The sequence below is a fragment of the Prionailurus viverrinus genome, chromosome C1, assembly GCF_022837055.1.
Source record: "Prionailurus viverrinus isolate Anna chromosome C1, UM_Priviv_1.0, whole genome shotgun sequence".
Classification (NCBI taxonomy): Eukaryota; Metazoa; Chordata; class Mammalia; order Carnivora; family Felidae; genus Prionailurus; species Prionailurus viverrinus.
In genome coordinates, this window is record NC_062568.1 from 20617718 (window position 1) to 20643584 (window position 25867).

General features: G+C 35.9%; 1 long non-coding RNA gene across 1 annotated transcript in view; it reads left to right on the forward strand.

Annotated features, from left to right (window-relative positions):
- Window positions 1–24319, forward strand: part of LOC125173571 (uncharacterized) — a 56385-nt gene extending 32066 nt beyond the window's left edge. The window contains exons 5-7 of the long non-coding RNA XR_007155081.1: window positions 16427–16537; window positions 17630–17749; window positions 24245–24319. This is a non-coding gene — a long non-coding RNA (uncharacterized LOC125173571). The remainder of the gene's footprint in view (window positions 1–16426; window positions 16538–17629; window positions 17750–24244) is intronic.
- Window positions 24320–25867: the final 1548 nt, after the last annotated feature.

Genomic DNA, 25867 nt, shown 5'->3' on the forward strand with positions numbered 1-25867 from the left:
AAGAATAACATTCCTGTATGAGCAGGTGGGAACTTGGTTTCAGTGAGACTCAGGCACACATACTAACGTGGCCTGAGTTATGTTCATGGAGTGGAGAAAACTGGGACGTTAGGGTCACACAAACCCTTCCACTTGAACGTAGTGCTGTTGATTTGTCATTATGCATTAATGCCAGTCAACATCTTCCTTAAAGATCATTAGCAGAGTTACGATTTCTTCTATGAAAAACAAAAGGAGAAACTGAAGGAATTTCAATCTGATGATATTTTCATTGTGTCATTAACGATACACATGAACTTTCAGACTCCAATGTCTATTCCCAGGTCTCTAAGTCTGGAAGAGTCTGGGGAGCCACAGAGGCCGTTGTAATTTCAATTCATAGTTTGATAAGAACAGTCAGCCCTAGTTAAATGCCATCAATAGCTAATGCAGTTTGGACAGTTTAATTATGTACTTGTCTGAACACTTGTCACACTTCTGGTGACTTCAAGGCAGTGTAGTTGTCTTTGGCATGAAAATTTGCAAAGTGTTTTATAATCATTTTTATTAGTGCTTCCTCACATTAGATCACTAGACAAAAAAAATGAGATATGAAGAGGTTAAGTAACCTGACCAAGACTAGACTGAATTGACAAGAAAAAAATGAGAACTGAAACAATTAGCTAAATGGTTCACATAATATTAAAAGGACATCTTTTATTTTGGGGAGGAAGAGGTGGGAGGAGTTTAAATTACTAAGCAAATTATCTGGTAATCACTGAACTCTCAGATCTAAGACTAAAATTCATGGTCTCCAGTCATTGTTAAAACACTTACTGTATTGTTTAGTGCTATGTTTTTTATTAAAATTATGAACACTTTGCATTGTATTTAGATTCAGACGCCTTATTTTTGAAGTGTAACATATTTCCATCGCCACCTAGTGGACTGATTTGTAATGAACGCAGGCATATGGCTTGGAGAGGAAAAGGTGAGGAACAATCCTCTTCCAGCCATTCATCCCTTATGGACACCTTATCTCTCAGTTGCTTCACCTCTAACGTTGAACCTGAAAATTTTGTCTGAATATAGACTCCCAGAGAAAGAAATTCAGAATCATGTTATTAACAGACATGTCTTGCCTCCTCAAGGAGAGACAGATGAATGAAGTTCCCAGTGGCCAGGAAAACATGAACATATGTTAAAGTCATTAATGGCTGTGTTGCTTCTGTTTAGCAGCAAGGTATAATGACACAACTAATTTGCCTTTTCCTCATTATGAGGTGTTAACAAGGAGAGTAATTATGACAGAGAAGATAGAAATGGTGGTATTCTTTAAACTAGAAGTAAAGGGTAGATCTAATATACAATGCATTGCTTCTGTTGAAAACAATGCAGTTTATAAAAAATCGAGTTGATATTTCCATTGTGAGATAATCTACCATGTCCTTAGAGATTAACTGGGATTCTGTTTTTGTGTATTCTTTCCCATTTTTCTGTAACCGCTTTAGGACAGTACTGCTTTTACTTGAATAAGTGGCTTGTATTGGTCTATTTCCATGGGAGACAATTTTTCAGGTCATTTCTGTAGGATATTTTTTAAAATGTAATACTCCTCATAAGACAATTTTTCAGCGTCATTTCTGTAGTATATTTTTTTGAAATGTAATATTCCTCCTATATCCAAGGTACTGAGAGTGTATGCCTTTGCCTTTAGAGACAATAATGTTCTTGTAACTGACAATCATCTGAAGAAAAAAACAAACTTCTTTCTTCTGAATCAGCCCCTCTAAACCTGTACCATTCTCTTAGGTTGTGACAAGAATGGCTAAAGACATCTTCTGTGTCATTTAAACTTTTCTAGCCATTGTGAGAGCCAGTAAAGGATCCAGATCCTCAACATTTACTTTGTGATTGTTAGGTTATTAAAAAATTTTGTCTTAAAAACGAAAGCTATTTTGCTTCATTAAATTACCATTTTACATACATTTTTCTCATACATTTTTCACTCCTTCTCTAATTATTTCTAGTTAATTGGTTAAGCATGTTAAAAAAGTCTAACCTGGAAGTACCTTGTAATTATAAACTATATAAAATATTGGAAAATTAAAATTAGTTTAGACATAAGGAAAAGATTTCATACCCAGCAGTTTTCTTCAACGTATTAGAATGAAATAAATACCAAAAATATGCATTTGCATTTGGAACTACTGGGTAAGTGAATGACTTTTTGAAAGGATTGAGGTCTGACAATGCATCTACTTACAAAGATATCTACTTAGAGATATATTATTAATTTTAGTCTCACCCACAAAGACATATCTTGGATAATCTCACATTTACTATTCAGAGTGAAAGTAGTTCTTTGGGCAATATACTTTTTTAGAAAAATAACACATGTTTATTACAAAGAATTCCACAGGATGTGAAACATTTAAAAGGATGTTGGAATACCTAAAATGTTATTAACCCCTTTGGGGTTTCCAACAGGCTGTGGAATGTGTATTTGCATGTGTATGCGTGTGAATACACATATTCAATGCTTAAAAACTTGTAGATATTGCAAATATGTATTTAACTCAATGTTTGATACTATTATTTGACATCTTACTAACTTGCACTCTGGTGATATTATTTTCCCCTTTTTACCTAAAACTTTTCATTTTAGCCTTAATTTTAAACAAAATTCTAGACGTACATAATTTAAAAGGTCAAAAGGTTTTTTGAAAACACTGAAAAAGGTTTCCTTTTCACCAAAAAATAACAATCCCCTCCTGGTTGCTCCTATTTCTCAGTTCCCAGAACACAACCACTTTGATCTCTTATAGATGGTACTTTTGGTATTTACGTCAATGTCTTCAACTACGATGCGGTTGTGGAAGAGGAGGTCTTCAACGAGATGGTCAGGATATGTGGAAAGACCTCCGAGTCTGTGCAAGAGTCTGAGACAGTCCTCTCTGTCTTCACGTCACAGCTGATAAGGCAGTGACACCTTCAGGCAATCAGGAAGCTGATGCCCTACCTTGGATAGGAACCCTAGCAGTTGACCCTTCAGTAGATACAGCAGGTTGGGTGCATAGAAAAGAGTGGCCACCAAAGTGTCCAGGTGGCATGACATATCGCCAAGGTTTCTGGATTGCTCCTGAAATACAGTGACTTGGTTAATGCAGTAACAGCATGTCTTGTGTGCTCTAAACAAGGTATGTCCAGGACAACTGCCAAAGGAGTCAGGGGCCATCCGGAGATTCCCAAATGGTGAGGGATTAGTAATTTGATTATATTGGTCCCCTTCCTGCAAAAGGGGTTTCTAAATATATTCTGGTTTGTGTGGACATTGCATCTGGTTTAACCCAGGCTTCTCCCCATTGCCATACAAACCAAGCTGCCACTATTAAGGGATTAGAGAAGCTGAGTACCAGATGCCCTCATTGAAAAGTGAAAGGGGTCACGTTTCAAAGGTCATGATGTGCAAGACTGGGCAAAAGAACATGACGTTGAATAGAGGTTCCATCTCCCCTACAACCCTCAAATAGCATGGGTAGTAAAAAGGAAATGTTAAAGCAGCAAATTAAATTACTAACAGGTAAAACCACCTTGGGTGGGTAGACTAAAGTATTATCTCAGGCCTTATGACATATGAATAATCAGTCTGGGACTGTTGCCCCATATACTAGGTTGGGGACTCCTTGCTGTGGCACCCAATACTGTAAAGGGATAGAAGTCATAGGAAACAGTCATTGCCCCGACTCACTGTGGATCGACATGCTATGCTGCTGGGAACATACAGCATGCCTGGAAAAGGAGTTATCTACTGGAATTTGCAAGGAGATGCCCCTTGGGGATGGGGGAGCTATTTTGCACCCTTGGATGACAGGAACTACTCAATCTCCTCTGGGACCATTGTCCTACTGGACACTACATACTGGACCTGTTGAAATATACTACACTTGGAAGGGACTGCACCATTGAAAGAGGGATAGAAGGCAGGGGTTCTGGTCTGGCATGTCCCACCCTCAGTCCATCTCCCCACACCGGACACTGTTGCCTGCCCCAGCCAACGTGCACTGTATATAAAACCAGGTCAAGTTCTTAAAGCTGCCAACCTCGCTTTCCTCAAGGCCAGGTGATCATGTTCTGTTTCTCACTGGTGTAATCATTTGGCTGCTATCATTGTTCCCTCCATTGGCCTGGAGGACGTCATAGCACACACAGAAACTCTCACTAAATTCACCCAGCAAGACTTAAATGGTAACCAACAGACTTGTTTTTACCGAACACTGAAATATCTCTAATGAATAAAATTGTCCTCCAAAATAGAAAGACCCCTGAAAGAAGGCACCAGTGCCATTATTCAAGCAGAATTCTGTGTTCATTCCTGATAAGTCTGTTAACAACCCGTCTTTATTAAATCTCATAAGGGCACAAGTGAATGCCCTGAGCTTTCTGCCTCCCAGCATAGGGGCTTGGTAAAGCAATGGGTCGGATCATGGCTCTTGGTGGAAAAAGTTGTCACTGATTTGGGGAATCACTGTATTAATCTATGTGTTCTCTTGCCCCTGCCTATACTGTTGCTGTGGCATCGGCCCCCAGTGTAGCCAGATATAACTGCCACAGGAGTGACCTCCATGTTAGTGAAATCCCTTGCTAACTACTCAGGGCACATTTTGGAAGAGGGTGGCATGTAAAATTATGAGAGCTAGTCACAAGGTCTAGAGTGTTGGAGGAGGTCATCAAAAGGATGTGACCACCCATTGACCTACAAGTTGGACCTGGGCATTTGGAGGCTTCCCATTCCCTCTCCTGTTCTTGAAATGTGTGTTTTGCTTGCCTTTTCTGCTCCCAGAAGCTGCCTCAAGGACATAGCCTTGAGATAGTAATGTGGCATTGAGACCCTATAGACAGGATATGTTTCTAATGCAGTTAGGGCCTCTATGTAAACTTTTTAAGATTTGGTAGGTCGGTGTAGAGATCTGTCTTGTGGATGCCCAATACAAACAATGCATGTAAATTCCCTTGCTTATTAAACTTGCCACCCACCAGTCTGGAATGGTCTATCTCTCTCTCCAATGTCTTCCTGTTCTCCATGTACAGGGGGAAGTTTCAGATTACACCTGGGGACCTCCAGAGGTTGTGAACCCACAAACTGATATCCTGCTATGGAAGTGAGAAATCTGTCCTCAACCTAACAGCCTGAACTTTCTTTCCATACTCTATATTCACATTCATAATACCCTAACATTGTCATTTTGTATAGATTATTTTCTAAGCTTACATTATCCTATGTTAATTATAATTACAACTAAGCAATGTGGTAAGAGATGATGACATTTATTTTCCTGAACATTTTTTTTATCTCTCTCCATGGAAAGATTAGTGATTGTCTTACTTCTTATTAGCTTAGTTTTCTATGATTTTTTTTAATAATCCACCTCAAAGCCTTTAGCAAATTGCCATATATTCTCCCAAAAGTCCATATGTATCAGGTATTGTGCTAAGCACATCTTCCCTAACAATTCTCTCCCAGAACCTTCTGTTCTGCCTCAATCTAGCATCCTGAAATTTCTCTTGACCACCTTCCTGGGTTTGGATCTTGTGCTTTCTCTTACCCTGACTCCTTTGTTGGGTTACACTCCTATTTTTTGTAGTGTGCTCTCAGAAATAATACAAGGGAGGTAAAATTTTGAGGCTTTGCCTGTCAAAATACTGTTATTGTTCTCTCATGCTTTATTGATAGTTTGGCTGTGTGTATAATTCAAGTTTGGAAATGAATTTTTCTCAGAATATTGAAAGCATTCTTCCACTGCCTTCTAGCTTCCACTGTCCCTAGTGAGAGGTCCAAAGGCATTACAATTCCAGATCTTTTGTATAAACTTGTAGGTACTTCTTGTCCTGAATACTATAGATTTATATGACAATAAGCCTTGTTGCATGTCAATTTTATTATATTGGAGGACATTCATGAGCCCTTTCAATCTGAAAAGTTACTTCCTTTGGGGAGAATTTTTAAGTTTATTTATTTACTTTGAGAAAGAGAGAGTGCACACACAAGTGCAGGGGAGGGGCAGAAAGAGAGGGACAGAATCCCAGGCAGCCTCTGTGCTGTAAGCACTGAGCCCTTTGTGGGGCTCGGTCCTGTGAATTGCACAGTGAGACCATGATCTGAGCTGAAATCAGGAGACGGACACTTAACTGACTGAGCCACACTGATGCCCTGCTTCTGGGAGAATTTTCTTAAATTATTTTATTGCTGCTTCCTTCCCTTATTTTTCTTTCTAAAATTCTTTAATTTTCTTAATGCTTATTTAGTTTCAAGAGAGAGAGAGACAGACAGACAGAGACAGAGCCCAAGTTGGGGTGGGGGGAGAGAGAGAGGGAGACAGAATCCAAAGCAGGCTCCAGGCTCTGAGCTGTCTGTTGGTACAGAGCCCAACACAGGGCTTGAACTCATGAACGGCGAGATCATGACCTGAGCCAAAGGACACTTAACTGACTGAATCACCGAGGTGCCCCTTCTTTCTAAAATTCTTATGTTGTGATGTTAAATTTCCTGGACTGATAACTCTAATTTCCTTATATTTCTTCTCTTTTTTCTATCTTTGTGCTTTGGTTCTATTTCAAGATGATTACTTCAGTTTTATCTCCCAAAACCTTTATGTTCTAAGAAGAAATCTTTACTGTATTATTCTGTTCTTATTTTACAGCTGCAAAATATATTCTCATCACACTGAGAATATTAGTGACAATATTTTTTACCATTTTTTTCCTATGCATAGTCTTCATTTTTTTTCCTGTTTTCTATTTTTTCTCTCTATTTTTAATGTTAAATGATTTCCTCAAATATTCAGCAATCAGATGTTGCTTGTTTATGTATAGCACTGGGACTCCAACAATTGATTAGAAGGTCATGAGTAGGGCTTGCAAGGTGTGCTTTGCTGTAGGATGACCTGGCTGAGCTTTTTAGCTGAGGAATTTTGATGTCAAGCATAGGCTGGTTGGATTCCCCAGAAAAGAATCTCCAAAGCTCTTGCTGAGAAGATACACTGCACTTTGTGTTTTGGAAATTAAGGGAGAAGGGAGAGCTGGGGAATGCCAGCATACAGTATATATGCATTTATTTAATCCTCAGTTCCCCCCCCCCCATACCTTTGCTCCCAACTGTGTTGATGTTTTTCAGACAAGGGAAGAGCTGTTTTACTCCTTCCAGAAAATAAAGTTCCAGTCTGTTGTCTTAAGGGAGAAGCAATATCCTACTGTGTGGAACAGTGGACAGGTACCTGCTTCATAAAGTGATCTTTTTTCAATGCAGTCCCTTCATTTCCACTTTTAGAAGTACCTGATATGACAGCCTTCCCACAGAGAGATGAAGCTCATGTCCTCTTTCCTTGAATCTGAGTGGATTTGTGATTTATTTGACCAATAGAGTATGGGAGAACTGAGGCTATGTGATTTCCAAGTCTAGGTCATAAAGGTCCTTCCATTTTGCTGGCCAGAGATACTCACTCTTGTAGTCCTGAACCATCATATAAAAAGCCCACCTGCCTTGAGGCCACTCAAGAGGCCATATGTAGGCATTCCAGTAAAAAACCCAATCTGAATGTGTCTTTTGTCTAATACAGCCGGTAGTCAGGCTGTAACTGAAAAAGCCATCTTAAAAGCAGTTTTCTAGCCCTGGGCTGTTCCAACTTCTAGCCATTCAAGCCATCTCCATTTTTGGTCCCAGACATCATGGAACAGAAAACAGCCATCCAAAAGCCTGCTTTCTGAATTCCTCAACCACAGAATGTGTGAGCATGATCAAATGGGTATTGTTTTCTACTACTAAGTTTTGGGGTAGTTTGCTATAGGTATAGCAATAGATGCAGTATGCCCAGTACTGCTGATTCATGAGCAATTGAGAATTCTGGTCCAAGCCAGGTTGATTCTTGGATTTCTTCACCACAGGCTTAGGATTCTGTTTGCTCAGGTCTGTTAAGTCTTTTGCCACTAACTATGTTTCCGAAGTCTCTTTTCTTGTGCTCTTAGCCTTTGTGGGTACAGGCTTTTAAAAATAAATCTCTTTCCACTCACTTCAGAGGAGTATCTGAAGGATGCATGGTAGATACATACATCTGTGTTTCCATTTCACCCAAAAGCCCACTAGTATTTTTGTTTATAAATATCTAATCTGGCTCTGTTATACTCAGTTTAACTCCTCATATAACACTTACCATGAGGTTTATTATCTGTCCTGTTTGTGGCAGCGAGTGCATTTTAGTGCCAAAGAAACTCCCCATATTACTGGTAGGTGTTGCTGCTGACAATCCTGATACCCTATTTACTACTCTAAATAACCAGGGCTTTCTTTATTTGAACAATGTCTGATACTTAAAGATATATATTATGCCTTATCAAATTAATTTTTAAATAACTCACTGGAAATGTATCAGGTAACAATGTTCTCAAGGGGCGTGCCTCCTCATTTGTTCTTTTTCATGAAGAAAACACCACAAGCACTGTATATATTTATCTCATTATAACTTTCTTGCAAAAGAGAATCTTAAAAGCAGAGTATGGATGCCACCATTTCATTTTCTGGAAACTTCCCTGAGACCTTTTACTCTCAAGTAGCACTTCAGCTTGATAACCAAGTTTTCCATCAGTTAAGCCCATTCACAAGATTTAACCTGATATTTCACTTCCTTCTTGCTAGTTAGATTGTGTCTCATACAAGATAGTCTCTTGGTCATGCTTTTGAATCCAGCTCACAATGTATTTCTTATATGGTGGAATAAAAAGAGCTGTGTTTGTCTCAGAAAAGCTGGGTCCATGGACTAGTTCCTTTGAAGGCTTGGCTCATTTCCTCTGCAGAGTGGGATAATTTGTTATCATCTCTGAATTGGGGGATTATCATAGCTCACTTACAAATGAAAACAATAATCCCTTCTTCAATGTGTGTGTGTGTGTGTATGTGTGTGTGCGTGTGTGTGTGTGTGTGTGTGTGTGTGTGTGTGTGTGTGCGTGTGATTACTGGAAAGTATAAGGTTGTTAAAACAGTTGTACACAAGTGTAATGAATTATTTAGTTTTGAACCAAATGTGAGGTGACCAAAAGTAAGTGTCTAGATCAGTATGCTGTGTGTAGCAACCTCACATCTGGCTTCATTTCATATTTTCACATTTGTTTTACTTTCTTGCTTCAAAAAATTCATGTAAACATGGTTTATTTTATGTATCCTTGGAAGGATTTTGATTAAAGATGGATGCAAATTTTAAAATATATTAAATTACTTAAACATGTTTAGCCTGCATATTTTGCTTTAAGTTCTGCTAATATTTATGTTTCGAGACCTTAACTAGGCGTATTTAAGAGAATGAATGTATTTTAATGGATATGTATGTATAATGACATGTATTCATCATGGGGTCTCAGAATTATTTCCTAAATGCATCATATGAGCATTATATTCCCAAATTAATTATGACCAATTTAAAGATAGAAAAATTTCATAATATGTTTGCTTTGTCCTTCTTCCAAATCCAACTGGACGATTTCAGGTGGGTGATAAATAACTTCTAAATGCACACAAAATATATTTGGCAAACATTTCCCAGCAAAATACAGGTAGGGAATTGCAAGTAGAGAAAACCATTTATCTTACAGTTCCAACATATGACTTGATGTTACACCAAATCAGTGGTTTTTCCATTTTCCATTATGTAGTTTCTCCAACTTTCTTACCAAAATATATTTTATCTAAATATGTTGCAGAGTTATACACAAATATTTACTCTGGCCTCAAGTGAATCACTTTCTACTGGCCTGCAGTTGCCTGAACATTTGCTTATTCCAAAACAACATTCAACACAACGGCCTGATTCTGTCCATATTTTTTCCACTGAATCCGAAGCTGCGCATTGGCATTGGTCTATAAATTTGACAAAAATGGTAGCTGGCAGAAGTTTGCAAATCAACCACAAAATGCTATATAAAGGAAGAAGTGATCCTAATATATCAAAATAGTTAACATCTGGCCTTATCAGCCTAATGACGTAAATTGTCTAGATAGCTTTAAAGTGGGCTGAGGTGAATGAGCCATCCATCCAAGTGAGATTTTACAAGCTGGAGATTTTCCTTGGAGCAAATTCATAGAGTCAAGAATTAACAAGAAAGGCTTCCATAATCTTTATTTACGAAGGAGAATAAAACTACAGATCTAAATAATCACAGATGCTTAATATATGATGCACATTAGTTCACCTTCTGGGTGACCAGCCTTAACAGTGTTTTATTCCCCCAAAATGTGTTCTATTTTTCTTGCTCCAGCTTTCAGGATAGAGAGGTTCAATCTCAAAACAAAGGCTGCCTGAGAACACATCTCCAACTACTGTGTATCTTGTGAGTGGCCCAGTCTACCCTTATTGTAGGAATAGAGTTCTAGTATTCACAGACTCTTTTGGCAATAGTGATACACAGACTCAAAGAAGCATGAACCGCATGGCACAGATCCATTATTAGTACCCTGCTGCAACACTCATCTTCATTGTGCAAGCCTCTAGGCCTAAGTGGATTATAATACAATAATCTAATTCAATTAAAAGTGCATCTGGAGAACAATGTAAATTTACATTTAGTGCTCCTAACTTGTTATGTAGCTTTCGATATTTCGTATCATGTACTATTCATGACCCTCCTTGTACTCTACCTCTCAATATTTTCCTAAGGTTTATCTTGCCAGTCATTGGATTTAAATTTTTAGCCAAAGTGTTTACTGCATGTGAGAAGCATTGAATGTGAAGAAAACAAACCACATATCTACCCTGTTTCACAGATTAGATTTAAGCTTTTTTTCAGAACAATCCTTTTGTGAGATTAATATCTAGTTAGTGAAAGGTATGACTTTTTTCTATCAATATTTAACTGAAAAGAATTTGACTTTACATTCTGTTCCCCAATAATTAACACCCACTTTGATATTGTAGATGAAAGGATTTTGTATTCATTTTGTCGACAGAATGATTTGAGACCAAGGAGGAAATGCTGTTTGACAACCTCTGCATATTCTTCATTCTGGGGAGAAATGCATTCTGCTAGCTGTCCAATCAATTATGTAGACAAAATGAATTTCATCATAATTCTGTCAACAAAATGCTAACTTGGTTAAATTATTCTCTCCACAAAATGAATTAACTTAAAAATCCTTTTGTCCACAAAATAGATTTAAGCATTTAGTGGAGCCTTGTAAATACTATCGTCTGTTAGTTTAGTATGTGTAATGCAAATATGTGGATTGGCTATGTCAGCATTTCTAGTTCTTTAGAGGTTATGGACCTGTGTGTTGTAGCTTCCCTTTTCATTGAAGGTCAAGTGGAGAGCAAAGTCAATTATCCTGAGAATAGCATATGGTAGATAAATGTAGCACTGTCCAAAACTACTATAAGTTAGATCCATTTGAACATCATGCATTTTTAGAAAGTATAATTTAACAAGCTTGCCAGCTAATTAAGTCTTTAATTAGGGCTTCATAGTCAACAAGTCATTTCAGGGATAATTCTTCGTAAAGAAAAGAGACTGCTGGTTCAACTTCTGGACAAGTTACTGCTAAACAAAATAAACTCTTAAACATATTACAATGTATCATGTAAAAAACATTCAGTATCACCTTCTATGATATTGTTGTCCTCTTTGAGCATATAAATATTTTAAAATAAATGCTTTGGTAAATGTATGAGATGTGGAGGGCGCAATGTATTTTTTTAAATAAAAGAAATTATTAGTTGGATTCAGCTTACATTACTTAGTTTTTAAAAGCACTGTTCATCAACGTGATGTCAAGGAACATATGGCACTCATTTAGTTTAAAGCATTAACTTGTTCATGAAAATGTGGAATAGTAGTAAAAGAGTAATATTTTTCTTTTTGATTACTGTATTTAACCAATAATGTAAACTGGCTTGTTGCACCAAACCTAAATCCAATTAGAATACAGAATTTTAAAACTATTAAATATTGTCTTTGATGTCTATATATATTTTATTGGCTTTGGAAAGATAGCATTGCCTTGTCTTATTCCAGTAGTTGTCAAATTATTTAATTTTAAAGGTGGTCATGTTTCATATCACATCTTCATAAGATTCTTCTTTTTCTTTAAGTTTATTTATCTTGAGAGATCGCATGCATGTGTGAGAGGGGAAGGGCAAAGAGAGGGAGAGAGAGGATCCCAAGCAATCTCGGATTAACTCATTATTAATTAATTCAAAACAAACTGATATCTGACACCATGGAGCCAGACACGAGGCTCAATCCCACCAGTGTGAGTTCATGACCTGAACTGAAATCAAGACTCTGACACTTAACCTACTGAGCCACCCAGGCACCCCTGAGATTCTTCTTTTATTTGATTGGAAAAGAATAAGTTAGAAAAAAAAAAAAAAGAGTTTATAGGGAAATTAACAATATAGTTTCTTGTACAAAATATCGTTCATGATTAAGAAGCATAAGGTTTAGGGCCACCTGGGTGGCTCAGTTGGTTAAGTGTCCAACTTCAGCTCAGGTCATGATCATGCTGTTCTTAAGTTTGAGACCCATGTCAGGCTCTGTGCTGACAGCTCAGAGCCTGGAGCCTGCTTCAGATTCTGTGTCTCTCTTTTGTGTGTCTCTCTCTGCCCCTTCCCCACCCATGCTCTTTCTCTCAAAAATAAATAAACATTAAAAAAAAAGAAGCATAAAGCTTAGGAGAGCTGTAATTTGTGACAATATGAAAAAGAAGTGACTTTCGCAAACAACGCTTTCTCAAAATTAGTAAAATCATGCTGTTTTTGAAAGCCAAAAACTGTATGACAATTCTGTGCCACTTGAAAATAACTCCATTGCTATATGCCTAACATGAGAACAGCGACTGGCATTTAGATGATCACCAATATTTGTTGAATAATCAAATAAAGTATAAATTTCCCTTCTTTCAAAGCACACAATATTTTATGTAACTTAGTCAAGATATATAATATTTTGCTTTCCCTTTAAAATGTTGATGTCCTGTCATAAATGGCAGCAGTGAATGAAAAAAAAAAGTAACACGGAAAAAACATACTGCTGAACTTGTCTATTTTTGACAGAAGTGGCAAAATTCTCATTGAGAGTAATAGAGGCTAGAGTCCTAATGCGATTTGTTCCTGATTGGGTCATATGTGTGTATAGGAATCAAGGCTCTTCAGTTTTCAGCGATATCCTTTTGTGATCTGTTTTGTACAGAAGACACAAACTTTTTAAACTATTGGACTTAGGAGAATGTATTTCAGAGAATACATAATCTAAGTCATACTACGATGGATAACAAAGTTATGGGACATTGACAGAGAAAAATATGTAAGTGTTTTGTAGAGTACAGACTACAACAACGGGCCAGTTGAGTCAAATCTTAGGACCAGTAGATAAATTCTAGCAAGAAAGAATGAATAGCTAGATCATGGGCAAGGTCTAGATGTACATGGAATAGCATCCCCCTCAAACTTGAATGCTTTGAAACATTGTAACTCAAAAATATTGTGATTCTCAAAATCTTTGCTAGAGAGACCTTATCCTCTTTTATTATTTATAGCCACAAGTTAAGAATTAATGAACGGTATAATACAGATCTTCCTCAACTTACGATGGGGTCATATCCTTACTGAAATCATAGCTTAGCCTAGCCTGCCTTAAAGGTGCACAGAACACTTCCATTAGCCTACTGTTGGGCAAAATCATCTAACACAAAGCCTCTTTTATAACAAGGTGCTGAATACCTCATGCAATGTATTGAATACTGCACTGAAAGTACAGAATTGTTGGGTGGGTACAGAATGGGTATAAGTGTGTTGGCTGTTTACCTTCATGATTGCTGGCTGTCTGGGAAGGGCAGCTTGCTACTTCTGTCCAACATCATGAGAGAGGATCGTACCACATATCGCTACCCTGGAAAAAGATCAAAATTCAAAATTTGAAATACAGTTTCTACCGAATGCATGTGGCTTTTACACCATAGTAAAGTTGAAAAATTGTAAGTTGAACCATAGTAAGTCAGGGACTGCCTCTGTGTACAAATATAATACTAATTAATTACCTACAGTGATTAATATATCATTAATATGCAATATATAATCAATGGTACTAATATGACATACATGAATGATATGATATAATTTACGTATAATATATAGCATAATATGTAATATGTTTTAGGTATTATATATAATATATAATATTATATTCTACATATTCTATATATAATTTTATCTATATCCTGAGAGAAAGCAGGATATAGGCATGTAAATACGCAAAAACATATGTTTTAGACATAGATAGACAGATAGATACATAAATAAATAACCAAAAGAAGTCTATGAACCACTAGTGACTAAATACAAATTACATAGTCCATAGGCTGATGCTGATTCAAAACATATAACATAAAAGTGATATTTTATGTTAATTTTATATTATAGATGATCAGCATTGTGAAAATGACATCGTGAGAAATGACTTCATGACTTTCTATTTCTTTTTTATTTTATTTTCCTCACTTATATTTTCTGTTTTCTTACAATTGTACATATTGCTTTTTAATTTTAAAAAGCATTTAAAATACTTTTAATAAACACATCATAATATATATATAATATACATATATATGTAATACATATTTCAATAAGCTACATTAACAATAAATTTTCCAAGCTAAAATCTTATAGTAAATATGAGTTTATGTGAGTATCTTTGTGAATGTGTTGCAGCAAGTAGAATCAGGTTGCATGCTTTTGTATTCCATGGGATACCATGATATCCATTTTATGTAGGAATAATACCAAAATGCTTGTAAATTGTAAGGGCCAAGTATGTTTAATTTGCTGCTATATTATCAGCCCCTAACACAGAGGCTGGATTATAGTGGACAGAATGATAACATTTAAATCTCTCTTCCCCTCTACATATATTAGGGACAGTAAAGATCAGCTCCCTTTCACCCTTTTTCAGCCACTTGGTTGCTGCTTCTCCTGGCCTTATGCTTTGTTCCTTTCCCCATCACTCTCAGCTTTACTCTAGCCATCTCTTAATTTCTTTTTGGTCGAGCCTGAACTCAAAGACTATTGTCCCCCTTTAGTATGACTTGTTACTACTTTGGAAGTGTTCAGCATAAGTGTGATATTGAGAAACTCACACTTTTATCATTTTAGTTTCTTACTTCCTCCCAAATCACCTTCTAGAGCTATTTGGGTAAAGCAAAATTTACCACAAAGCATGGAATTACTGAAGGCAACCACAACATAGGGAAAAACATTCACAAGTATAAGCTAAACATGACTGATAGTCCATACAGAATGGAGCAAAGGGCAAAATTAGATTATGCCCCAGCTTTCCTCTTCTGTCTTAAGGCCAATAACTTCTTTGTATTTCAAAAGAGAAAAAATAAATGTCTTTGATCCAAAGCTTTTGCCTTTCCTCAGGAATTCTCCTCATCGTATGCCTTGGTCTTAATAAAAGATTGTTGTAGATTAGCTCCTTGGAAATCAGACCCAGAGTAGAATTTTGCACACAAGATACTTAAGAAGAGACGCCCTTAGAAATCAGCTCCCATAGATGAAAGGGAAGGAAGCAGGAAGGGGCAACGGGAAGAGTGAAAACTGAAAATTGGCCAACTCCACAGGAAGCTATGGAGCTACTATGTCCCTTCAGTGTGGTGCCAAGTGTGGCCAGGACAAACTCAGTACTCACTTATTACTCACTGAAATTAAAACTCCTTGAATGTAGGTTCTGTATTTTACGTACTTTTGGCTTATTAGTAACTAGACCACTAGTTGTCACAAAGAAGTCACTGAGTCAATAAGTATTTGTTATTGAAGGAGAGAATAGCAGATCTTGCATTACCTCACTTCTGGATAAAGAATATGTTCCCAAAAAGAGGATTTATGGGATGAAAATTAGTTGAAGAATATCCAGTGTTCATTAGCTGAAATCCTACCACTATATAACAGGCTGCAAAATGGTGTAATGTTATAATTTTGCATCCACAGGTCAATTCTATGACAGAACTGAACAACAGGTGTAGAAACTGAGGTTTAAAGGATTAGAAAAAAAAGTGATAATATTGCTAATGAAAGGCAGATACAGAGCCAAATGATCTGACGTAGTTGTCTTCGTTATATGAGGCAAGACCTCAGTGGAGCCGCTCACTCAAGATTGTTGAATTGTACTGTTGATTCTTTAGCCAATATAAGAGTCAAATGAAATATTGCATGTGAAAGCAGTTGACAAGTGAAATTTTAGAGTTCTAAACCTCTGAGTTGTCATAATTATTTTTGTTATATTATTATTCTGGGAAGCTTTGCACTTAAGACTTTTATTATTGAAATAGCTTACATAACTAATGTCCTGTTCCCTAGGAAAGGAGAATCTTGATTAGAAAGCTTATTTCTATTATACTTTCTGTCTTCACCAGAAAAAGAAGCAAAAAGTCCTTCTACACCAATGTTCTCTATTTTGTATTATAATTATATCCATTCCAGCAATTGTATCTTTGAAAGGAATAATAGAAAAGAAGCATGCCATGGTAAGCAAAGAAGCGTACTAGTGATAACTTCATGTGAGTAATGTCAGTCTTTTGCTTTGCCAGCATTACACAATAAATAGCATTTTGGAGTTAATATGATAACTTAAGATTGGCTATATTGTATCACTAAACACCATTTCTCATCTACATCTTTTCTTGTATAAGCTGAGAAGCTAATGTTTAGCAGAAGTGAAAGTGAACAATAACAGGAGCAAAATGTTGCATTAATATTTAATGTAATGCTTTTTGAGAGTATAAAGGGAATAAAACCATTCAAATGCAAAGCAATCTGCAAGGATGCTTTCAATTTAAATGTTTTGCTAGGAATACCTTTATTTTGCTGAAGTTTTGCTGGTGAGAAATAAGAACACTAAGTAACTGTAAGCTTAGCTTCTTACATTTCAATATGAATCTATAATGGTCTCCTCACTTTTCCTATGGTTTTCTAAAATAGTAGATCCTAAACCTTTGGATTTCACATATCATTTGTAGGTTTGCAAACTTTTAGTTTTGACAGGTAAGAATGCTTTTTTAAAGAAGCTGTCATATAATTCCAATCGTAATTTTATTAAAGAAATTTTAACCCAATATTTCTCCAAAAAAGGTGATCTTATAACTGAACATATTTGCTTTTATAAAACACTATTCAAATAATTATCTTTTACTAAAGGACATAATATCTAGGTTTGGCATATAGAATAAATCTCTTTTTCATCTCAGCTGAAAAAAAAAGATGCACAGATTAACTCTGGATTTGAAACAGGTGTGTTTCTATAACTTAGCCAAGTTCCAATAGTAATTCATGTTATATTTTAATTTAAAAGTTAAATGCCTGAGAGACTTCATTATGCTTAATGTTTCCTAATCTTTACCTAAGTCAGAATATATTCTATGCCCCAAATTTCTTAATTGCATTTTTCAAAAAGTGGATCCTTACTGAAATGTTCAATTTCAATGAGAAACCAATGCTTTATAAAAGAAATCAATTGAACATTTTATAACTTAAGAAAATGAACTATTCTTTTAAGGGATTTGAACCAGAGGGTGCTTTTTAATGGAAAAATCATTTTATCTTTTTCTTGTTATTTACAGAACTGAATGAAAAAAAAGCTGCCTAATTCCCTAAGCTATTATATCACAACATCTGAATTTATGCATATGTTCAGAATGGCTTCACAAGCTTGCAGAGAAGGACATTAATGCCAGTGGGAGGTATGATTCACTACTTTAATATATTCTTTTATGGATTTCAAGACAAATAAAGCATATATGATTTCCAGTAAGCAACTGGGTAAATAACGCTTGAAATAAAATGGTTAATTTTCTCCTGATTCTGATAAACTCATTGCTGGAAACTATGTTCATTCTGAGAAAAATAAAAAAAAAAAAAAAAGAAAAAAGAAAAAATCTGAGAGATGAGCAGAAATAATAAGGATTTTTACAAGAAAAAAAATAGATGAAGTAAAACTAAAACACTTGGTCAAACAGTAAGAAAGAAGAGGTTACATTAACAATTACAATTTCTTGACAGACACAAATATCATAGAGGCAAACAAATTACTAGTTAGAGTGCATGGAATCATAAGTGGAAACAGCTACGTTCCAAATGGTTTCTAAAGAAGTTCTGAAAGATGAATTTTCTCTCAGAGACTATGGAAGTGGCCAGTACTGAACACTGAATCTGGCATTTCTATGTTCCAAGAGACTACGATTTCTCATCATTCATGTAACACCAGCCAGAAAAAAAGAGAAGTCAAAGAAGAAAATCTTTGAGCTTTTCCTATTCAAAGTTCAGAGCTTCAGGGTTTATGCATTTACCTGCAGGTTGTTTGCAAAAGAACTCTGGTTGAGGAGCATACAGAAATCCCTTAGGGCAAGACCTTGTCCTGCTGTCTTTTAGAAATGACTTCAGGACCAGGTCACACTAATTAAGTGAGGTCAGTAGCAGAGCTAACTTGTCCGGGAATGGCTGGGATCCTGACAGCAGACAGCTGAAGGAACACGTCAGAAGTCACAAGTATTTAGAAGGGCATCAGGTTGTCAAGCTATAAGGACAAGAAGGTCATTCAAATTTGAGATGAACAGTAAGTAGATAATGGAAGAAACTGTGTTAAATGAGCAGAACATAGAATTATGATTGTGAGGTCCCAGGAGAACTGGTATCAGTAAAAATGAAATTCCTGTAAGGACACGTGATCTTGTTAAGAAAGACCTGGGAAGCAGAGCAGCGGAGACGGTTTTTAGGGGATCAAAGCAGTGAACTGGGAACACAAGTATAGACTGGAAACAGATTGTGGGGGACATAGGAAAGAAAATTGGGACTTAGTCATAGGAGAATAATGAAAAACTCAGAGAGCTAGTCACAACAGATGCAAGAGTGGCTGAAAGAGTCAGGGCTGATTCATAAGCTATTAAAATATTATTCTGAGTTTTCTTATTTGCTGCCCTTCTAACCTAAACTGAGCTCACATCTATGGTAACCATGAACCAGAAAATGAGACTTCAGTGACTCTGTCTTTGAAGATTCTAATCTAAAGGCCTGCAATATTTCTCATCAATCGGGAAAAACAGTCTTCCTTTCAGCTTTCAAGTTATCTAATAACAAAGTAAATTAGACATTAAACAATTCTTCCCAAAGACCTATTGGGGGTGGGAAAACTGGTCTTAGGTAGTATGGATAATATTGGTATAGAAAGTATAGTATAAGTTATATTACTTTCTAAAGCTTCTGTACTAACATGAATTGATATACAGCTGCAACTTACCTGGTAAGTGAACTGTTTATATTGCAAGTATTCCTACCTCTGAAGAAAATATTAAAGAGAACTGAAATTAATTTAACTCATTTTATTCAATTCACATGTATGTGATTATTATTATGTGTCAGGCATTGCACTCGGGCTTGGAAATATAAGATGAATAAAACAAAATCATAGTTCTCAGAAAGCTTGATTCTAGTAAAGAAATACACATAAATATACATTTTTTAAAATTTTGTTAACATTTATTTATTTTTGAGACAGAGAGAGACAGAGCGTGAACAGGGGAGGAGCAGAGAGAGAGGGAGACACAGAATCTGAAGCAGGCTCCAGGCTCTGAGGTGTCAGCACAGAGCCCGACGCGGGGCTCAAACTCACGGACCGTGAGATCGTGACCTGAGCCGAAGTCATACACTTAACTGACCCAGCCACCCAGGCGCCCCACATAAATATACATTCCAAAGCAGATGGTTATGAATCAGTTATAAATGCAGCAATAGGACTATGAACACAGTAACAAACTCACTAGCAATCACAAAAGTACAGAATGGAAGTGATTAACTCTGTGTGAGGATTATTGGAAGGGTCAACAATGACCTTCATCATTTGACATTTAAAAATTTCCTAATCTCTTAAAAAGGCAAAATTGAGCAAAGTCATAATATCATAGGTTTATTATTTTTTTGACCAAGTGGGAGACAGGGAAACTTGAGAATAGGTTGAATTATTTCGTTAAGTTTTAAAAGTTAAGAATAATTCACTAACATTTCTAGATTATTGCTTTCTAATTCTCTTTCTCCATCCACTTTGGCACCATGAGCCATGATACCATTTCATCCAGAGCAAATGCATAAAAAAATCTCATAATTCATTTATAGTGTCTGATCTTAGCCTTCAGCTGTGGAATAAGAAGTTTCAGGAACTAAGTGAGATATTTCATGGACAAAGAAGGCAAAGAAAGAGAGGGAATCCTAAAATCCCTCAATTCTTGAGACAAAAAGAACCGGTTTGAAATTCTATTTTTCCTTTTTTTAGTGAGTACAATTTTAAACTGTATAAACAAATATGATTTAAATTTGTAAGAATTTTTCATTAAAGATTTATAAATCTGACGAGGACCAAGTGCAGTGTTTGGTATATAGTATCTTTTAATAAATATTCATTGAATTAGTTAATGGGTGAATGAGTTGAAGAGAGAATTACACTGGATACCAAAAAAATGAGATCAAAAGGATTAGTTTAATATCCAAACCCATACTAATGGGATTATTTTTGACCTTAGGAAGACCATCAAAGTGGTGTGTGACTACAACACTTTTTTTTACAGCAAAAGAGATAACCTTATTTAATCCAGGAGGTAGTAGATCTGATTATGCTTATCAAACTGTTCAAATGAAGTAGGCTGAATGATACTCTGACCTGCTGCTGCATTGTTTTGCGACCTTGTTCAAATCACTTAATTCTGATTTCTTCACTGGGGAAATTATCTAGAGTTGACAAGCAGTTTAATATCTGGGTAGTTTGAAATCTCAGTATTTTATGCCCCTCCCCACCCTCCAAAAAAAGTTGTTAGTGTTTAAGAACCTCTGATTAACTCTGTGTGAGTTAATTATGGCTGATAATAATAATGGCTGGCTAGTTTTAATTTATTATTTTTTAGTTGTAAACATGTATTTTGTTTATAAATTCAGGATGACTGTGAAACAACAGAACTGATATTGCCATTTTGGAATTTTCCTCCACAAAACTTTAACTTTATGTACTCTATTTCAACTCAAAACTACTGATCTTTTGGAGATTCTGATGAAACTCTAGAGTGAAAAAGAAGTAAAATTAAGTTACTGATTACACACTGGCATTAAAAGGTTATTTACAATTTCTGCAAGTGGACAGTTATAAGGCATGCATGCGTTCCACTGAAGCCACGGTGTCTGGTGATCAGGCACAGATCCGACTCTCGTCTTGCATTCTGCTGTTGATTGCTATTCTTTGTGTTGTGGCTACAAAATCCCAGAATAGCAGTTACAGGATGAAGATGCCATCAGAGATTATAAAAATAAATTTGACTTTATATAGCATCCTTCATGAGCCTTGTGTTTTAAAAATGGAAAACAGAACTCATGAAAGATATTTTGAATGACAGAAACAGAAATGAACCCAATTTGCAGAATGGATATAGTCCAGTCCAGTGGCAATGGAAACTTTTCCCACAAGGATAAGTGAAGCATAGGCTACTCTAGAGTCATTTGTACGCATTCAAAGACTTCTGTCTCTACGAACACAGCCTTTGGCTACATTCTAAAACTGCTAATAAGAATGCTGAGATCACTTCTGCTTTATTTTTATGTGGGCAGAGTTCCACGGAATTGTTTAGAAAACACTCTCTTATTGACTTCCTCATTTTCAATCAGTAGATGAAAATAATATTCAAGCTGGGTTTCTAGGACTCACAGCATGAGAACAGGGAGAATAAAACAGGACTCAATCTAACTAATCCCAATGACATTCTTTAGGAGCTAAAATTTAATTGCTCATCATTGAGCCAATTATATTAATACTTTGTAATATTCAACCACAACACATTAATTCTTCAGCAAGCTAGAGAGGGGATTGGAAAGTTACAGGGTAAAGTGGCCTCTCTAGTCCTTGTCCTGTAACCTATCATAGAAGGTATTTTGAGAACAAAGAAAAACATAATTAGATGACCACATGTCTTAAGCTAAAAACATAGTATGACTTACTCATATATATATTCTTCAGGATAAGCTTCCCTAAACACCATTGCCTCTCTAATGAAGTCAGGATGCCTAGTGTAGACTCTCAACTCTGTACTTCCCTTTCATGGAGGTTGGAATGATTGTACTATTACATCTGATCAGAGTCTGTCTTGCTACTAAACCATAACTTCCAGATTTTGTTTGTCATTGCATTGCCAGTAGTTAGTACGAAGTACATTCGGTTAACATTCATTGAAATGATGAATAAATTATTTAAGAAACAAGCAGCCTTATCTCCTAAAAACTCACAATTGTCATCAGGATCCTAATTTTAAATATATCTATTTCAACAAGAAATTACCGTCATTTTCAATCCTAGAACTTAACCAAGTTAATTAGAACAAATTCAGTGAACAAAGGTATTTAAGGCTTTAAGAGAGAATTTCTAGTCAGCTCACTATCCTTTCCTTTCAGATCTTTATTGGCAATTCGTGCATACCCAACTCAGAAAGGTCAAGTGCCCCAATCCAGCTGCTTTCCAAAAGGAGACACTCTGCTTCACTGAGAGACCACAGTCAGCTCATTTAAAACATTTCTAGACAGAAGGGGAAGAAGTAGTCAGTATAGCCAGGGGGATTCACCTACAAAAATTTTCCCTGTAAATAACAAAAATTTTAGGACAGAACTGTGGTAATAATATTTTAAAGATGTAATTATAATTATATGGTGCTTTTCTGCCTAGGGGATCAAGACATTATTACATTTGTCCTCCCAGGTAGCTTTTTAAAAAATTATAAATGGCTCATCACACAAAAGCCAAAGAAAAAAGAACAATAGTAACACGCAAGAGCCACTTTTTTGATTCATGTAGATTATTTATCCTCCCATTAAAGGTTCATCATCCAAAAGATACCAATGGAAAAGCCATACTTACTCTTTCTTAAATAAAAATTATTGGAATTCTCGCCCATTTATCGTACCAGTGATTTCTCATCATTTTTTTTTTATTCTTTGTCTTCAGATTCTCTACCAAAAAAAAATTACACTGACAAAAATCATGTAGGGATTTAAGTATATGTTTTTTTTATTTATGTGTTAAGGAGAGATTGAAATAGAGTGAGAGACAGATAGATGATTGATAGATCGATTGATCAATTGAATGATCTTTTAGGATTCAACTTTGAGAAAACTTCATCCATAATAAAGCTTAGTTAGAGCAACACAAAAAGGACTTCATTTTAATATGGTCCTTCATGGCACAGACATTCAGGAAATGTTATAGGGAGATGAGGGTGTTTCAATTTTCCAATGAAAAAAATTCATTAGGAACTTAAACTTCTCTTGTAGCATTCACAAAGAGCTCTTTTACCTTGATAAAATCTCCTAGTCCTGTTTACTTGTAATTCATGTCCTGAACCTCCATAACTTTTCTAGTCTTCAGTGTTCTCTGATTTCTTCAAAATAAAGAGATCTTCCATTTCTTCATCTTGTCCTATTGTTCCTCTCTCCCACTTTTGCAACCCTTCTGTACTTTATTCAAAAAGTCAAAATGTTTCAGAAAATTCTACTTACATGCTCATTTGGAACAGGAAGAGCAGGGACATTGGTTAGACCATGATTAGGAACATTTTGACTTCTTACTCTCTAGTTGGAAATATTCAGTTTGTTATTCTGATTATAAGCAAAGCCCTTTGACAAGTTTTGAAGGTGAATATATTAGTGTCTGACATGTTTCCTTCATGAATTTCATACCCATTCAGTTTGTCTACTACTGAAATCATCACTGCAGAAAGTATCTTCTTCTTCCACAAATGAAGAAGCAAGCAAAGGTGACCAGAATTAAGAAATTGGCAATGTTAATCTTTGTTTCCATAGTATGTCAATTCAGCTTTTTTCCCCCTATTCTTTGGAACTGCTACCAAATACCCCTAACTGGGTTCTTCTTGTGATCCTAATATTTCTCCATCATCAAAATACAGTAGTGCACAAAATCTGTCATTTCCCTTTGATTAAAATGTTGTCAAACATATTAGAAAGATTAATATTTAATTGTGTGACAAAAACAAGAAGATAATCAAGAATGAGATAAAATAAATAAGATCTTTGATTTAATATTGATGAAAAACAGCAACACTAAGTGACAACCACTGTGTTATGAATTTGATATCCATGACTATGTTGAATACTTACAATAACCATGAGCAATCTCTATAACTATCTGTATTTTGCAGATGAGAAAACTGAAGTAAATTTGCTGAGATTACAGAGCTGGAAAAGGATGGTAAATGGTGAAGATGGATGAAAACCTAGCATTGTGATTTCAAAGTGTGTACTTTTAGTCACTGCTTTGCACTAAATGACCCAGAGAAAGCAGGATCCCTTGCTATGTATATAGCTGCTATTTTTTCAGTTAAAAAAAGCCTTTCAGGATATAAAGCTCAGAACGACATTGGTACTAGAGAACAGAAGCCCAAGAGCAGAGAATGGATCCTAGGAAGAGTGCGCTGCCTGGAATGGGCTTGTCTTCTAGGTCCAGACTAAATTCGTAGGATACCACTAAATTCAAATCAAAAATCACTGTGATAGTGGATAATTAGGGATACTGAGACAGGCTGAAAAAAATGGTGATAGAACAACAACTTTTGTACTTCAAAAACAGAAGTGGAAACGTTTTACAAACTATAGCCTAGTGACCTTGACTTTGATGCTAACTTAGCAAGATTATCTAACACTAATGGAAGGATAGTTTGTGAACAGCAAGGTGAGTAATCAGTAATTAACAGGATGCAACAGAGGTTACATTTATGTCTACTTTTTTTTAAGCAAACACATTTTTAGACCTGGAAAAATATGGTAGGGAAAGTATATTTGGAGCTCGGCTGCACACTTGATAAAATATATATCTTTTCACCCATGATGGTGTGATATGAACTATTTGAAGAGAAAATTCAACAGATAAGTATTTGGGTGAAATAGTAATTGTTTGTCAGTTGAAAGAGTGTCCTATGGCTTGTCATATGGCTTTGGACTAAGCACTGTCATAATAAAATTATCTGGGTTATCACTAAGGAGGCTGAAGATATATACAACAAATTTAAAGATGAAATAATGCTGAGATGGTTTTACAATAGATTGAATGAGAGAAAAGTTTTACAGACTGTACTGATGAAAGAAATCCAATAAAATGAGGATTACAAGAATAAAATGGATCCTAAAATGGAACTCTGCCAGCATAGAATTATGTTAGTATGGCTTAGCAATAGAACATGTAGGAAAAAAAGAAAACTCAGGTTTTTGTCCATACTAAGTGTAGTATGAGTAAAGAATAAAGGAGAGCTACAAATATTGATAAGATGATTAATAAGATGCATTAAAAGAAGTCAAATATCTAGAAAGATTCAGTTAAGAGTTCTACTCTTTTGCGTGTGATTCTAATTTCACCTGGAATATTTAGTTCAACTCAGGGCCCTGCACATTAAGTAGGATTTAGGTATACTAGGAAGTCTTAAGATAGACCAAAGCAGAATAAGAGAAATAGAATAAAATTATTTTTAAAAAAAATGTAACAGTGGTTTGCCTAGTTAGGAATAAAGGAGATTTTTAAAATGTTTATTTATATTTAGAGAGACAGAGAGAGTGAGCAAGCAGGGGAGGGCAGAGAAAGAGGGAAAGAGAGAAGCCCAAACAGGCTCTGTGCTGTCTGTGCAGAGCCAGACATGGGGCTCAATCCCATTACTACGAGATCATGACCTGAGCCAAAATCAAAAGTCAGACACTTAACTGAGCCAGCCAGGCACCCCAGGAATAAAGGAGATTTAGATAGAAATATGCAGCTATCTTTGAATACTGTGCTG